The sequence below is a fragment of the Carya illinoinensis genome, chromosome 12 (genome assembly GCF_018687715.1).
Source record: "Carya illinoinensis cultivar Pawnee chromosome 12, C.illinoinensisPawnee_v1, whole genome shotgun sequence".
NCBI classification, from domain to species: Eukaryota; Viridiplantae; Streptophyta; class Magnoliopsida; order Fagales; family Juglandaceae; genus Carya; species Carya illinoinensis.
Window position 1 is genome coordinate 5,128,848 of NC_056763.1, and position 6,850 is coordinate 5,135,697.

Below are 6,850 nucleotides of genomic sequence, written 5' to 3' on the forward strand. Positions count from 1 at the left end.
AAACTAAGGAGATGAGCACAACACTGGGCTGCGAAGGCTTGCCTTTGGTGTTTTAGGGTCGACGTGGTTTGAGGACTTGCGTGCCCTTCTTTCATGGCACCACAAGCTACTAAGGCTTGTCTTTGGTGTTTAGAGTTGGCGTGGTCTAAGGACCTACATGCCCTTTTTTCATGGCACCACAAGCTGCTAAGACTTGTCTATGGTGTTTAGGGACGGCGTGGTCTAAGGACCTAAGTGCCCTTTTTTCATGGCACCACAAGCTGCTAAAGCTTGTTTGTGGTGTTTAGGGTAGGCGTGATTTGAGGACCTACTCGCCCTTTTTTCATAGTACCACAAGTTGCTAAGGCTTGTCTTTGGTATTTAGGGTCGGCGTGGTATGAGGACCTACGCGCCCTTTTTTCATAGCACCACAAGTTGCTAAGCTTGTCTTTGGTGTTTAGGGTCGGTGTGGTCTGAGGACCTACGCACCCTTTTTCCATGGCACCACAAGCTGCTAAGGCTTGTCTTTAGTGTTTAGGGTTGGCATGGTCTGATGACCTACGCGTCCTTTTTTTATGGCACCACAAACTGTTAAGACTTGTCTTTAGTGTTTAGGGTTAGCGTGGTCTGAGGACTTATGCGCCCTTTTTTCATGGCACCACAAGCTGCTAAGGCTTGTCTTTGGTGTTTAGGTCGGGTGGTCACCGACCTTTCTTTTCGTAGAATTTGTATTCACCCATGGGAACTCTTTCCTTTGCACAGAATTTTCAATGAATAAAACGAAATAAATTCATAAATGGTGATAATGCAAACATTGGACAAAAGCAAAGGAAATGAATACTTAAACAAAAAATGGTATGAAAGTTATTGATAAAATTTCTTTAAGTGCTCCACATTCCACAGGTGCGGTAGTTCCTTGCCCTAGCTGTCTTTCAACTAGTACGATCTAGGCCTGTTGTTGGCCACTACTAAGTAAGGACCTTCCCATCGAGGTCCCATTTTCCCCTTGCCTTGGGTAGTCACCCCACTTTTCTTCAAAACCAGGCTGCCTACTTTAAAGGTCCTGGACCTTACTCTTTTATTGAAATACTACTCAGCTTTCTTCTTTTGTTGCAACATCCGAGCTTCTGCTATCTCTCTTTCTTCTTCGAGTAAGTTGAGGTATTCTTCTATCTTTTTGTCATTCTGGGCACATGAAAATTGGCTCGTTCTGTAGGTTGGTCATCCTACTTTCACTGGTGTAACAGCATCGCATCAGTACACCAACGTAAACGGGGATTCCCCTGTCGGAATTTTTGCTGTAGTTCTGTATGCCCAGAGTACCCCTAGCTGCTCATCTGCCCAATCCCCTTTCTTCTCCGTGACCTTTTTCTTAAGGATTGAGAGTAATGCCCTGTTTCTCGCCTCATCTTGACCATTTGCTTGGGGGTGGCCTGGGAGGAGTATTTTACCTTGAACCTTAACTCAGCACACCATTCTCTGTAGTGATTTGAGTCGAACTAGCGCCTATTGTCGGTTATGATGCTCTGGGGAATTCCAAACTTGCAAACGACATTTTTCCACAAGGATTTTGTCACGGCTTTGCCTGTGATTGTCGCTAACGGCTCTGCTTCTGTCCACTTTGTAAAATAATCAAAGTCGACTATCATGAATTTAACATCACCTTTTCCTGGCGGGAAGGGTCCCATAAAATCTACCCTCCACTAGGCGAAAGGTCATGGTGCTGTAACCGACGTTAACTCCTCCGGAGGGGCATGTGGTACGTGTAACAGCCTGCTAGAAATTCAATGGCGGAATTTCTATAGACTTTAGGAATCTCGTGAAAACCCCATAAGTTTTCACAAATCGACCAATTGCACAGGTTTTAATCTGTCAACATAATCAGTGTTATCACTCACTGTGGTGACAAAATTACGATTTTAATTGTTTGAGATAGTTAGAAGTGTCAGAATATATTATGGTCTACGCTACTAGACTCAGTAGAATATTTAGGATTTTATGGCGCAATAACTCATTTTCATAATTTTGAACGAAACGGCTGTTTGAAACTGTGAATTTATTTTTAGGGGCACTTCGGGGTTGAGTTTTGGTAAATGGTTTTCACTGTAGGTTAATATGAATATTTAAGATTTTTCAGTACTAAGTTTATTAAGCATTTTTGTGAAGTGAATAGTAATCTCGATAAGAGTACTAAGTGTAGTGTTTTTAAAATCACAGTGTGGAATGTCCAAATTAGGTTAGAGAAGTTTTATTTGGACACTTGGCATGATCTTAACCACACATAGTGAATAGTATTAGACACTTGGCACAAAGAAGAACCATTAGATGAATTTGTGAAGGAAATCAAGGTGTGAGATCACCACCTAAGCAAAACTTTTCTTCATTAGATCAACCAAATTGAGCCAGATCAAAAAGGGTTTCAACCCTAGTTAAACCTTAAATGGTTGGGATCCAATTGAAACCCCAAAAATTTGGTTGAAATCGAAACCCTAAACGGTTTCCCGAAACCCTTAAGTTGGCTTTCAAATCTTTTTTGATCCAATTTCTAGCATTGTGTTTGATCACTTGATTAAATCACTTACATATGCTATTAATTTCTCAAATTATTGTTATGATATCATTATCCAACCTTTTAAACTTGGAAATTTGATTAGGCCAAGAAAAATTGAATTTGGGCTTGATAGCATCTCAAAACCTAACCAAACTCCATTTAAACCCCAAATTGAAGCCCACTTAGTTGAAGCCCACCAAGGCCTATGAATTTGGCTACCTTGGCAAAGCTTCTTGAAGAATTTTCCTCCCCCACATGGCAGACCATCCGCTGCCCTTGGCTGCACCCAATAGTGCCTTGATGAGATGGAGAAACCCACCCCATCAACCTCCATACCTTACAGCTTCTGCAGGCAGTCCTTTGCCCCCCATTATTCTCCACTTTATGTCACATAGATACCTCCAATCAATGGTCATTCAAGTCCATATCTTCCCCCTCCAGAAGTATAGAGTCGTGAAAGACACACTTCTTTCCCTTTAATCACTACTTCACCCCATTCTTAGAGAGAAACCCAAAAGAGCTCTCTCGGCTAGATTTCTGGGTCTTTTTGCATGGAGATTTTAGACCCTTTTTAAGTATTTCCACATGATAACTTCTGCATAAAAGTTATTCCTATTTGAGTATAGGTTCCTTAGATATATTATTCGTATCATTCCATGGTCATTTGGTTGGTCAAAAGTATTTTTAATCATGGAAAGGTCATTCTAGGCGTGAAACTGGAGAGTATGTTATGTTTTGGAGACCAAGCTAATGGACATATCTTGGTCCGAAAATTTTATGGAGTGTTTTTAGCATATTTTTATGAGTTTCAATTGAGGTTTTGTTGCATGACTAAAGCTTTTGATGATAGATTTTCTTAGATCTAGAAACTTGAAAGCTGGAAGTGGAAAAATAGTTTTTGTTTGGAGAAAGTTTGAATATTTCGAGATTTGATCTTACTCTAAAGGCTTTGATATTTTTATAGGATGATCCTAAGTCTCTTATTTTTATGTTAGGATGTTATTTTGAAGATATTTAGTATTATTTTCAAATATATGATTTTTCTATGCAAGAGGATTTCTGTTTAGGCCTAAGATTTAATGGTTTTGGATTAGATCGATTTGTGGCCATGTGATTTTAAGTTTTATGGTTGGATATTCTTTAGGACACATTTTTAAACCATGTGATGCTTTATTTCGAAGATCTCACCTTCTTAAGCCAATGATTAAGAGATTTATCAAAGCTAGTTGAGGAAAAAGCTTCTATTTTTTGGACTAAGTGTAAAACCAAAAACTGCAAGTGTTATTTTGTGATTTTGGTGACTTTGGTTTGATGATTTAAAGCATGGTTGATCTTAGCATGATGTTATGAATATGTTAGAAGTAAGATTTGATTTTTTGGAATTCTTGGAGATGTTTTGATTTAGGGTCAAAGCTCGTGATTCAAGTGTTTGGATCTTTTTACAAAAAGATTGCTGTTGATTATTAGCTTTTTCTAAATGGATGTTTAAAGTGTGGTTTCAAACTTAGGATAGGAAGATTCTTGTTGCAAAATTTTGGGTTAAGAATGAGTTTTGAAGTTGAAGGAATTGCAACAAAAATCAAGAGAAATGGCCTATGGATGTTTTGGCTATAGTGTGTTTTCCTTAGTTTTGATTTGTTTTAAATTTTTCTGAATTGATATTTGAGTTTAGGACAAAATTTATGTGAGAAATGTAAATTTTGGAAAATTTTGGAGTTAAGATGTGAAATCCTTAAGTTAGGGGTAAAGTGGTCATTTTCTCACATGTAGAGGGTAAAATGGTAATTTTACTCTAAGTTAGCTTGTTTTCATGTTTCTAATTGTTAGTAATTAAATTTCTAACTTTTTGAATACCCTCTTACAGTTCCTCGTGTTTCGCGCTTTATTCTCGTAGAAAGCGACGATCGAGGTAAGTTAGCTTCTAACTTATTATCAGTTTACTGTGTATGTATGATGGGTAAGGGAACTACAATTTATGTATGTATGTTATCATATATGCCATGCTATGCCACGTCAATAAATGTTGATCTGTTATGCATGGTTTATTCTGTCATGAATATCTATATGTTATGCAATCTACTCTGTCATGTATTGCTATATATTATAAGTATGCAAGTATGTCATGTTAAGTATGTCACATGTTACATGTATGTCATATAATGTAATATTCACCATTTCAAGTATGTCATGTTAAGTAAAGAAGTCAGAATAAGTTTATGTTAAGTCAAGTTTTAGATCACGTTCATGTTAAGTTATTCATGTCAATCATGACCCTAAGTGCTAGGATGGTGTAATGTCCTAGTGAAACTCCTTTGTTCACGCTGGAGTGTCTAAATAGGTGTGAAATATCCTGGGTTGACGAATTACAGTTAACAGGTTGCGAATGGGGCCTAATTAGCTGGTCATTGGAGTGCGCCGAGCACTAACGCCAATAAAACCATATTTTATTTTACGTGTGCTCGTAGTAAATGTGGCACAAACAATTCATGGGGCCACAACAACTGTGGAGCATGAAGTATGGGGCCACAACAATTGTTGAGCGTACACTACGTGAGACACAGCAATTGTGACACATAGAATACATGGGGCCACAACAACTGTGGAGTACATATTAACACATTCACAGCTAGTGTAGATACCTGTGTTGTGATGCGGTAATTAGCAGGGACACACGGCTCAAGGGGACCCGTGTAGCACCCATATGGTCATGTTATTAATTAAGTCTATTGAACAAGATTCCAAGTTCATGTCAAGAAATTAAGAATAAGAAATCATGGTGAACCCATGAGATAAGAATAAGTTTCAGATCAAGTTTATGTTATGTTATGTTATGTTCACGTACATGTTATGTTCATGTTCATATCATGTTATGTTCACGTTTATGTTATGTTCAAGCTCACATCATGTTATGTTACGTTTATGTTCACGTTATGTTTTAAGTTCATGTTCATGTCATGTTATATTCACGTATATGTTATGTTCAAGTTCACGTTCATGTTTACATTATGCTTCAAGTTTACGTTTATGTCATGTTATGCTCAGATTTATGTTAAATTCAAGTTCATGTTTATGTTATGTATGTTCACGTTCATGCTATGATTCAAGTCCATGTTATGTTTCAAGTTCACGTTTATGTTATGTTGCTAGCCCATGTTATATTTTAAGTTCAAGTTCATGTCATGTCAAGTCAAGTTCAGTTCACGTTTCAGTTCAGGTTATGTCAGTTATGCCATGCTATATGTCAAGTTATGCTATGCTTACTTACGACTTTAATTATGCATTCATGCTTTTATTGCCATGCATGCATCATTAACCTGCATGGGAGTTTCCTGTTAACTTATTGAGATTTATAATCAAATCTCACCGTGGTAGTCCCAACTACCATTCCCCCCGAATGGTAGGTGATGTGTCAAGATCAGAGCATGGAGCGGACATTGGTAGACTGAAGGAGGTTGACTAGATGCCGCAGACACAACGTAGAGCTTATAGCTTCCCTAGTTAGTTTTTGGACAGTATTCTGGCCTCGTTAGCCGAGTTACACAAGTTGCTCAACGAACTTTCTCAATAGTATTTTTGGTAATGTAAATATGGAGTCTGGCCTCCCATGTTTTTGAGATTATAGTCTTTTGAGACTCGTACTGGAATCGTGGATGTTTATTTTGTTAAGTATGCTTGGATTATGATTTAATTATTTGGGATATTATAAGTTTGGTGCATAGTATTGCTCAAAAAAATTATCCGCTGCAAATATTGCATAATGCTAGATGCATGTTAGGAATATTGCATCTTATATGTCATGAACAGAGGTAGATAACCTTGCGTTGCATGTACCGATGCTTCAGATGTCCGTTCGATCCCAAGCAAAAATCTAGGGGCGTCACAGTACGGGTGTGTAAGTCTGGCATTTTGCACATTTCTTGGTGAACTCTTGTGCATCCCTTAGAGCATTAGGCCAGTAATATCCAGCCCGGACCACTTTCCTAGCCAAGATTTTTCCCCCACTGTGACTTCTACATATCCCTTCATGTATCTCTACTAGGACATACTATGCTTCTTGTGCAGAGATGCATCGCAATAAAGGAACATAGAAGCCTCTTCTATAAAGGATTCCATCGATGAGTAGGAATCTTGCCGCCCTTTTCTTTATCTTTCTCACCTCCTCTCTTGTTTCTGGCAATTTTTCTTCATCCAAGTACTCTACTACCCTGTTCGCCCAATTTGGGGTGCTTGACCCTAGTACTCCTCCCTCTACGCCAACGGCTGGGACCTCGATGACCCTTCTCTCGACTTGCAATGGTAGGGGTACTTCCTCCCCTCACG